This window comes from Antechinus flavipes, chromosome 2 (genome assembly GCF_016432865.1).
Source record: "Antechinus flavipes isolate AdamAnt ecotype Samford, QLD, Australia chromosome 2, AdamAnt_v2, whole genome shotgun sequence".
Lineage (NCBI taxonomy): Eukaryota > Metazoa > Chordata > Mammalia > Dasyuromorphia > Dasyuridae > Antechinus > Antechinus flavipes.
The window spans coordinates 81,154,766-81,166,102 of NC_067399.1; the positions used below are offsets into that span (position 1 = coordinate 81,154,766).

Consider the following 11,337-nt stretch of genomic DNA (forward strand, 5'->3'; position numbering starts at 1 on the left):
AGATAAGCACCCAAAAGAAAATTCTTCACTGACACGAGAGTCCTCTGAGCTTTGAGTACTTGCTTAGCTAACTAACATTCGCCTAGCTCCTTTCTCTTGGTATCTTCCTCCCTTGGGTGCACACAAAGCATCCAGTTCACCTCAACATATGAGGACATGGTGGCTTCATAATCCTAGACAGCGCTGTTGCTGCTGCTGGAATAGCATTTTAATTCATTCGCTTACTGATTCTTGTTTTGCTTTGTCTTAAAGTCAATGGAATAGCTTGGCTGTCAGCAGAGTCCCAGAGTACGAGGGTCTTGCGCTTTTCACCATAGCTGTATTCTTGGCTTTGATCTTCCTTTACGCTGGAGCCTAAAGTCACAGCCTTAGTCTGGTTAGGTAATGTAACGTTCAAGCATGTATTTATTTTTAAACTGACCCCTTCCGTAGCGAGCAGTAAGAAGGACGTCCTGCCAAAAAAATATGCTCCTTTCTATTTTTATGATGAAACACATGCTTCTCTCAAAGCAGGAAGGGGGAGTGGATGGAGGAGAGGAGAGCCGGTATAATAATCCCTCCTCAGTAAATGGCTCTAATTAGATCAACTCGCCTCTCCATCTGAGTAATGGTCCTTTAAGACAAGCCACTTAGAAGTTTTGGGGGGAGGGGGAGTCTTTCAAATTGCTTCAGCTGTTCGGAAACCAGTTTTTAAAAGCACAATTCAGCGAGCTGGCCAGCAGGTTAGAGCACCAGGCTGTATTCCCTCTCTCCCTGGGAGGATACAATAGAGGCGCCCTTGGCCCAAAGAGAGCCCCACAGCCATGTGTGGTGCTACAGAAAACACAATGGGCATCCAGGAATGGTTCTGTCCCCAGCCCAGAGAGAGCGCATTGTACCCAGGCAGCCGCACCCTGAAAACTGGTGGGCATAAATCCTATAGCGCTCTGGCTTAATGCCTTCAAACCTTCTCCCCCTCTAAGCTGTTTTATATGCCCCCTTGTGTCCTTGTAGGACCATAGGAGACAGCAATTCGTTTGGTAATGAAAAATTTTCAGCTCCCCTCCCTTAGATCTGAGCTTTGCAACCCTCCCCAGCAAAGAGAATTTCACTCCCACCCACCACCCACTCCCCAGGCAAGCCAAGCGGCTGCTGGAACCCGACACCGCAGCTTCGGATCTCGGAAGACTTATCGGGAAAGGGTGGTGAGCTAGGAAGCAACTTACGAGCTGTCTGTCCCTGGGGATCCACAGCCACCGGCTGAGCTCCTGCTCTCGGCTTCTGGATCTGGCTGCCCCGCCCAGCTGCCGCGGCCCCTAGGGACTGGCAGCCCCCAGGCTTGCTCCCCGGCTGGGCTGCGGAGCTCGCTGACTCGTCGGCAGCCGCTGTTGCTATAGAGAACCGGTGTCGCTGCCTCGCTTCCTCTCCCCCTCGGGGAGACCGGCACCGAGCCGAAGGTGGAGGTACCGGATGGTGGCAGTTGACACCGAGTTTATCGTGTCGTCTTCTAAAGCTGGCTGGGCTCGCCCACTCTCACGAGCGGCGCGGACGACGGACAGCACAGACGTTCAGCAGAAGCCAAGAGAGAAAAGGTGGGAGGGAGACTGAGGGAGCTTCAGCTCCAACACTGGGGACAGAACCTGAAATGGGTGGAGGCTGCGCGGAGAAGGGGAGGGACCAAGACGAAAATGGGCGGGGCGCTGGGGAAAGCAGCCCAGAGCCACGCCCACTTCACCTGGGCTGCGTCCTGCTGCTGCCAGGGTCAAGCGACCGACCCCCTGAGCCCTGCGCGAGGAGAAGGAGGGAGCGAGCATTCGTCCCAGATCTAGAGGGGGTTCATTTATACCAAAAAGGGCTCTCCCGGAGAACAAAGGGACTCCATTGTTAGTCCCTCGAGGTGCCACTGTATCCCTAAAATCTGAAGGATCTCCTAAGAACCTAAGCACCTAGCAGGCAAAGAAAGCCACAATTCTCCTGTTCCCGTCTTCCCTCCCCCACAAGTTTCCTCTCTCATCAAAAAGACTCATCTTAGAGATACCTTTGTTTAAAGAATGCTCTTCGGGGAGTTGGTCTAATTGTCCCCAAAGATAACGATGCATCTCTGATTACCTTCAAATATATCGTTGTTAGCATCCGTGTGTGTGTGTGTGTGTGTGTGTGTGTGTGTGTGTGTGTTTGCAAACCTTACATCTCTAAAGAAATGCTGGATTAGCATTATTACACAAAAGCCACTTCTTAGAGGAGTTGCCAGTCTCGCGACAAACCAACTCTACCGGCTAACATGGGGCTTGCTGGTGAGATGGGTGAATCTACTGGGAAACCTGTATCCTGGACTGCAAGGAAAGCGCTTAAAGCTATGCCAGGGAGACTCAAACCATCGCTCCACCTTGGCTTCGAGCCTATTCGTCTTCCATTCCTCTCTTTCCCGGCTTAGTTCCCGCGTAGAAGCAGCCCAGTTCTGTCAGTTTTTCGAGCCTTCCCCTCCAAGAGGCCACGAAAATGTGGAGAGATGGATTGCTCGCTGCTGCTAGGGCTGGTGTAGTCCGGGCGCTAGCAAAGAGCGTGTTCTGTCCTGCTTGGATTGTGGGTTTCCAGGAGGAAGCATATGCTCTCCTGAGATGGATGGGTTGTCTCCAATTTCGGTAGCACCCTTAGGCAAGGAGGATCTGCCTCCTTCCGGCACCTTAGACTGCGGAGGTGGGGGAGAAGGTTAGTGGTGGGGAATGATTACGCCGGAAGGAGAAGCTTTGCAACTGATCTAAAGTGGGTGCCTTAATGGGTGTGAAGAGCGGTTGCAGCGGGAGCACCTGTGCCCTCTTACCACTTTGCAAATTTCTGCTTATTTCCCCTATTGCCACCGCAGTCTCTAGAGGAAATAACCCCTGTCATTGCTGGAACTTTATAACCATAGCAATTCTCTTAGCTGACTATCAGCCTTATCTGACAAGTAATAGAGAAGAAAGGTTTTCTGTCCCTATCTGCTGGCCAAAAAGATGTGTAGTGATATGTTAGATAGTGATTCTAGGTCAGAAGTCCAGGCTGTTTGGGGGCTGCACTTGAAAGCAAGCAAGACTAGAAAACATAGTTAGCATGGTCTGGCCTTGAAGCCCTGGGACATTCAATCAAAGGTTTAGTGTTTAGCATTGTGCAGGGAATACAAAAAAATTGTATCTTACAAAATTGTGTGGGAAAACACCCATGGGGGATCTGGACAAGCAGCGGCCTGTCCAGTAACTTCCTATCATTGAAATTGTTTTATTCTTCTAGGTACTTAGGAAGTCTGATGACCAGGGCCCTTTTAAAAACACCAGAGTTACAAAGTAAAAGTGACAAGAAGAAGCATGAAACAACTGTTCTGAAAAACAAAATCTGTGGGTGAAGTGTGAAAGGCCTCAAAGAAAATAATAGCCGGCAAAACAAAGGCCATACCTTTGTTGAAAGTCAAGTGAAAAACTATACTGAGTTCATGCTAGAAATTTCATAAGGAAAATAGCTAATGAAGATAAGACTCCAGTGGTGTTCCCCAGCTTTAAAAGACAACTGCTTCAGTTGTCTTTGGCTGATACCTGAATTTAACCCCAGGCTCCTGACAGTTTTATTTATGGTTCATTTTTCTTATTTTCTTTTTTTCCCCAATTATGGATAAAGATAGTTTTATAACATTCATTTTTTATAAAATTTTGAATTCCAAACTTTTTTTGCCTCCTTCCCTCCTATCCTCCAATTTGATTTCCCTTATATATATGTGTGTGTAATCGTGTAAACATATTTCTACAATAGTCATGTAGTGAAAGAAGAAACAGAACAAAAGGGAAAAGCCAAGGGAAAAAACCCATTTTTTTAAAAGGTGAAAATAATATGCTTTGATCTGCATTCAGAGTCCATAGTTTTTTTTTCTGGTTATGGATAGCATTTTCCATCAGGAGTCTTTTGAAATTCTTTTGAATCATTGTATTGCTGAGAAGAACTAAGTTGATCACAGCTGATCATCACACAAATGCTACTGTTATTGTGTACAATGTTCTCCTGATTTTGCTCATTCCATTAGTGTCCCAATTTCCTCACATCATCTCCAAAATTTATCATTTTCATTTTCTGTCATATTAAGTAATCTGAAAGGTGATGCCTCAGTTATTTTAATTTGCATTTCCCTAATCAATATTGAGTTAGAGCATTTTTTTAGTATAACTATAAACAGCTTTAATTTCTTCATCTGAAAACTGCCTTTCATATCCTTTGACCATTTATTAATTGGAAAATGATTTGTATTTTTATAATTACATTATAATAATATTTAAATTCTTATAATTTTTTAAATATCGTACTAGCTTTTCAGTTAGGCCCTGTAAGGAGTAATCAGAATTTTTTGCTCATTTATTCTCATTTTTTTAAATGTCAAAAATTCTTTTGTTGTTCTTCGGGCAATTGGGGTTAATTGACTAACCCAGGGCCACACAGCTAATAAGTTTTAAGTGTCTGAGGCTGGATTTAAACTCAAATCCACCTCTCTCCAGGGCCTGTACTCTATTCACTGTATTATCTAGTTGCCCATAATCTTATAAATTTGACTCAGTTCTCTCTATAAGCCTTTAATAGAAACATAGAAACACTAGCTTTAAAAAATGTTTCCCATTTTTTTGCTTTCCTTCTCATCTTGATTGTATTGCTTTTGTTTCTGTAAAATCTGTTTAATTTAATGTAATCAAAAGTATCTATTTGCATTTCATACTTTTAGTTTCATTATTCTCTTCTTTGATTTTCAGAATTTCTTATTTAGTATTTAATTGGGGATTTTAAAATTTTATTCTTTTTTAAGCTTTTTCAGTTACATGCCAAATTCAAAGCTCTCCTCTTCCTTTAGTTTATTCATATAAGCATTTAGAAATACAAAATTTCCCTTAAGAACTGTTTTGGTCACATCCCCATAAGTTTGGTAAATTGTCTTATTACTGTCATTCTCTTTGATGAAATTATTGATTACTTCTATCACTTATTTGACCTCATTCTTTAGGATTAGATTGTTTAATTTCTAATTAGTTTTTAGTCTATGTTTCCATGGCTCTTCATTACATGTAATTTTTATTGCATCATGACCTGAAAAGGATGTATTTAGTATTTCTGCCTTTCTTCGTGTGATTGTGAGGTTCTTATGCCCTAATATGTGGTCAGCTGAGCAAAAGATATATTCCTTTCTATCCCCAGTTTTCTCCAGACCTCCATGAGGTCTATCATATCTAACGTTTCTAAAATTTTATTCATTTCCTTAAGTTCTTTCTTATTTGTAGTTAAATTTATCTAGTTCTGAGAAGCAATGGTTAAGATTCCTCAGTAGTATAGTTTTGCTGTCTATTTCTTCATATAACTTACTTAACTTCTCCTCTCAGAATGTGGAAACTATATACAGTTTAATGTATATATGTCTAGAATTAATATTGCTTTGTTGTCTGTGGTATCTTTTAGCAAGATATAGTATCTTATCTATTTTAATTAAATCCATTTTTGCTTTTGCTTTATCTGAGATCAAGATTGCTACTAATGCTTTTTTTTTTCCTTTTACTTCAGCTGTAATATAATAGATTCTGTTCTAACCTCTAACCTTTACTCTATATCCCTCAGCTTCAAATGTGTTTCTTGTAAACAACATAGTGTAGGATTCTGGTTTTTAATCCACTCTGCTATCTGCTTCTATTTAATGGAAGAATTCATCCCAATCACATTCACAGTTATGATTACTGTATTATTTCTCCCTATCCTATTTTCTCCTCTATTGATATTTTTGTCTCTCCTTTCACTAGTTTTCTCCTAAGTGTTTTACTTTAGAGATCACCATCTCTCTCTCAATCTGTCCTCCCTTTCATTAGTTCCCTCCTTTTTCTTTCCCCTTTTCCCTCATAGTTCTCGTAGGTTAAGAAAAATTGTCGTACTCAAGTGAATGTATGTCATTCCCTTTTTGAGCCAATTCAATGAGAGTGTAAAGTTCAAACAGTGGTCCCTCCCTTGCTTTTTCCCCTCTATTATAATAGGTCTTTCATACCTCTTTGTGTGATATAATTTGCCCCATTATGCCTCACTTTCCTCTTCTCCTAGTACAATCTCCTTCTACAATCTAAGCCCTTAATAATTTTTTTTCACATCAAAGATAACTTATAACCACATCTTCTGCCTAAGTATTCTCCTAACTGCCCTACTAGAATACAGTTCTTAAAATTTACAAATATCATCTTCCCATTTGGGGATGTAAACAGTTTAACTTTATTAAATACTATGTTGATTTTTTTTCTTTCCTGTTTACCTTTTTGTGCTCTTGACTCTTCTGTTTTGAGATTGAATTTTCTGTTCAATTCTAGTCATTTAATCAGAAAAGTTTGAAGGTCCCCTATTTCAATGAACACCTATCTTTTACCATAGAATATTTTGCTCAATGTTGCTGGGTAGTTGATTCTTGATAATAATCCAAAGTACTTTTCCTTCTGAAATATCATATTCTGAGCCCTCTGATTCTTTAATGTAGGAGCCTCTAAATTCTGGGTAATCCTGAGTATGGCTTCTTGATGTTTGGATTATTTCTTTCTGGCTGCTTGCAATTTTTTCTCCTTGACATAATAATTCTGGAATTTGGCTATAATATTCCTTGGAATTTCATTTTGGGATCTCTTTCCAGAGATGATTGGTGGATTCTTTGAATAACTTTTACCCTCTGGTTCTAGGATATCACAGCAGTTTTCCTTGATGATTTCTTGCTGTTCATGCTCTTTTTTTTTTTTAATGATGACTTTTAAGTACTCCAGTAATCCTTAAATTATCTCTGCTGGATCTATTCTCCAGGTCAGTTTTTCCAATGAAATATTTAATGTTTTCTTCTATTTTTTCATTCTTTTGATTTTCTTTGACTAATTCTTTGTCTCACAGATTCATTAACTTCTACTTGCCCAATTCTAATTTTTCACCAATTATCTTTAGCTAGCTTTTGTAGTTCTTTTCCCATTTAGCTAATTCCACTTTCAAAGGAGTTGTGTTTTTTTTTAATCAGTTTTTGTGCTTTCTTTTCCAAGCTATTGACAATTTTTTTCATAATTCTTTTGTATCCCTTATTTTTTCCTCAAATTTTCTTCTACATCTCTACTTTTTGAGTTCTTCTTAGAGGACAGTTTAGACTTGAGACCAATTTTATATATCCCTTTGAGGCTTCACATATATACATTTTGATATTGTTGCCCTCTTCTCAATTTGTATTTGGATCTTTCCTATCACCATAATAGTTTTCTATGGTCAGAACTCTTTTTTGTTTTTTGCTCAGTTTTGAAAGTTGAAATCTATTCCTGGGACATAGCAGGCGCTATCTTAAGCTTCTTTCACTAGGGTTCAGGGATCTAATCACTGGCTTTCTGTGACGGTGGCTTGCCCACTCTGCTAGGGTGACCTGGTGTAGTTCCACCTGTTGTTTCCTGGGTTCTAGGGCTAGCAGTTTGTGTCCTATATTGGAGCTGGAGGTCTCACAGGTAATTCACTATGCCAGTGGCTTGCTGAGCCAGGACTATGAGATCTTGGATGCTGATATGTATTGTGGCTAAGTGCCTCCTGCTGGTATGCCTAGAGACCATCTGGGTTGATCTCCCCTCCTTTTTTACACAAGTGAAGGAGATCATTCCTGAAGTCATTCTAAATTATCTTGAGCTACAAAATTATTTCTCTCCATCTTTATGTGGATTCTTTTACTCCAGAATTCTTTTAGAGACTTGATTTAACTTTTTTTTTTTCCTGAGGGAAACTGGGGAGAGCTCAGGCATCTTTCTTGCTTCTCTTTGCCACCTTGGTTCTGCTCCCCTGGGGTTCACTTTTCAAACAAATGTTCCATTTGGCACTAACATACAAATTTTATACTTGAATTTATTGAAAATATTAAATGCTACAGGCCTACTTAGATGAAGGTATTTTTATAAATATTTACATATAGTTTTCATTACATATGGTATTTTTATAAGTACAAATGTTATGTATGTATATACTTATAAAATGCCATATGAAAAAAATTCCTTGTACTCATATAAAGACATTCTTTATACATATGTCTGTGTGCAAAGTTTATATACACACACATATATACACATATATACACTCACCATCTCTATTGTTAGCTGTTGTTAGAGTACTTTATTTTCATGACTGAGTCAGTAGTTCCTTTTACAGCATCACAAATAGATCAAATGACAGACAGGTTGAAGTGGCAGTTTTATTCTGTCTCAATTTTATTTACCTACAGCATCCTTGTAAGGCATCATGGAATGTTGATTGGACTTAGAGTTAAGAAGAACAGGATTCAAATCTTGCTTTTGTCATTTATTGGTTGTATTAAGATGGCCAGGTTATTTTACTTTCTGAACATCAGGCAAATCTCTAAGACTATAATTTAGAACTGGTACTTCTCCAAGCAGAGGGAGCTCTCACACCAATGAAGTCACAGGTCCTTGATTAGACTGGACAATATTTGAACCTCTCTCTATTCTCTTCTCTCCCCTTTGGGGCTGTCGAAACTTAGTGATTTTGTTTTGGAGACTATTCTGATCTCTATAATGTGCTTCTCCAAAGATCTAGTGGCCAATGCTCCTTTGGCCTCTTAGTTCCCTTTGCCTAACTCATATTGTGCTATATCTTGGAAAAGATCAAAAGAATTGGAATAATTCTCTAAATCTCATTTGATATTCACAACAATCCTGGGAGGTAGTGTTGTTATTATCCCTATTTTATACATGAGGAAACTAAAGCAAACAAAGTTAAGTGATTTGCCAGAAGTCCAGTAACTAATAAGTGTCTAGCACTAAATTGAGCTCAGATCTTACTGACTTCAAGCCCTACATTCTGTCTACTGTGCCATATAGCTGCCTTTAAATGTGAGATATGATTGTTATTTTGCCGCTTAAGAACATGTATGTGACATTTGGTGAGTATATTATGACAGGACACTGTAGTAGTATTAAACCCAAATTGACTTATGTACTGCCTTCCTTAATCCTAGAAAAAGACAATATGTCACTATATTAATTATCCAGCAGGAGAGTATAATATCAGAATTGTATATTAAAATCATTAGTCCAAGGGTCTCATCCAAGTCTCTTTGGCCTATGCAGAAGGAGATCTTCATCAGCCAGCCTTACAGCTCCAAACTCTAGAGTAGTTTAAACCTGAATTTATTTGTGACCCAATATGAAATATAGCTCAAATACAATTAAAAATAGTAAATCTCTAATGCTCTTCCAACTTTACATTTAGAATGTTCTCCATTGAATATTCCCAGTAACAGAATTGATATATTACTTGCAAGAATCAAACCATATCTATTTAGACATTTTGCTATAAATGGTATCAGAAGACTTTTTAAAAAAATTGTACCCAATATAAGGAAGGATCATAGATACTCCTAAGGGAAACAAAGTAGTTGTAAAAGTTGGTTTCATCAAGCATTCATGAAGAGCAATGAAAGACATCATTTCTTGAGATATTTGATCTTTTAAGTTTTACATTGCTCACAATCAGCATTCGGAGACATATTATTCCAGCTAATGCACTAACATCTGAAATGGCTGAAATAAAGGAATCCAAGGAGCAATATGTTAAAAAAAAAAAATCCTCAACCCTTGGTTGTGGTGTTCTTCTTTTTTTTAATGGTTCTCTGGGAGCAGGTTTCTTGGGGAGGTTTTCTGGAGCAGCCTTAGTTTCAGTTCAGAGTAATAATCACCCCAAATGCAGCCAGCTGATAAAATCCAAACGTTTATTTTCTCCTTCCAAGTCTTTCTTTCCTTGGGCCTGGAAAGCTTTCTTAGAGACCTCTTTCCCTCCTTGGTTCCAAGAACTCTTGCAGTTTGTCTGCCAGCTTCTAGCTTGTCAATCTCCTTAACTGAACTCACTTGAGCTTTCTTTGATTCCAAGAGCTCTTGTTGCTAATCTTTTGCTCTAGCAGCTTCTGCTTCTAGCTCAACTACAACTCTTGGCAATCTTCAGAACTGAACTGAAGTCAGTTCTGACTTCACTGACTCAGCTCCTTTTTATGCTCTTTCAAAGGTTGACTCCTCCTCCAAGAATGAAATTATGGGAGGTGTGAATTCACAAAGTTACAAAGCTAACTCCATTGAATTTTTTAGGTATAGGAAATAACTTGGTACTGACATGAAAGTTATTTCAGAAGCAATTGTCTAGTGAAAGTCAATCATTACCTGGTTAGATAAAGCTCATAATACCAAATTAAAAGACAAAATAAGGATGAAAATGTTGCAGTCATTGCAACTTCAATATGTTTCGTTTAAACAATTGAACTGAAAAATAGATCGCAGGAGATGTACTGAGTGAATATGATTCTTTCTTGAAGACATTTAATTAATATAAAACAATCACATTGAGAAGGCCAAGAAATTCAGCTTTGTCTTCTTCCCTGATTTAGAGTGTAAGCTCATTTGTAAAAAAAAAAAAAACAAAAACAAAAACAAACAAACAAAAAAAAAAAAAACAGACAAAATAAACTTTATAGGCAAAAATGAGAGAATGTTATGTCCAATATGGCCTCCTCAGGTGTAAAAATCTATTCAGAAAAGCAGCCTGCAAAAGCAAAATATAGCATGATATCTCTGAGCTAGATCATCTCAAGAGTATTTGGAAATGAAATGAGAAGAATAACAAATATATGCAAAATGGAACAGATCTGTCAGTATTTTACTATTTTATGTTCTCGTTAACAATAATAGCAGAACCAACATATCTGGATTGTATCTTCTCAGTCCCCAATATACTAGTTGTGTGACCTGAGCAAGTTGTTTAACCCCAATTGCTTAAAAAAAAAAAAAAGTCAAAAATAGTAGCTGATAGTATAGCCAAAACAAAACCATACTGATGTGGAAGGCAACAACTGACCCATATGTTTACTTTTTCATCTTCCTTTTCAAAGAACCAAAAAAAAAAAAAAAATGAAACTGGTTACTTTTTTAACATGTAGGAAATAACTTGGTGGACATGAAAGTTATTTCAGAATTAATTGTCTAGTGAAGTCAGAACATCAACTAGTTAGAATAAAACTCAAAATTAGAAGAAAAAATAGAGATGAAAAGGCTGAAAGCATTGCTACGTTAATACATTCTTACAGAATTTTTTCAAAAAAAAAAATCAGTAAAGCCAAAGAATCTGATAACATAAACAATTCTCCACACAGGTGGTTCCTTTCTCTAACCTCTCACCACCATCTCAGCAAAGGGGGAGGGATCTTCTCCTCCTGTACCTTCTTTGGGTGTTCTTTGTAATATTGCAGTATTCATTTTTAATTGCTAATCATTTTAAAAATGTCTGTTGTGTTCCAGGAACCATTTGATTTCTTAG

At 38.4% G+C, this 11,337-nt stretch overlaps 1 protein-coding gene across 1 annotated transcript in view; it reads right to left on the bottom strand.

The window, feature by feature from the left end:
- Window positions 1–2,075, bottom strand: part of CDC42EP3 (CDC42 effector protein 3) — a 31,792-nt gene extending 29,717 nt beyond the window's left edge. Inside the window, exon 1 of the mRNA XM_051975116.1 lies at window positions 1,206–2,075. The gene's annotated coding sequence lies outside the window, so the exon portion shown is untranslated. The remainder of the gene's footprint in view (window positions 1–1,205) is intronic.
- Between the last annotated feature and the right edge of the window lie 9,262 nt (window positions 2,076–11,337).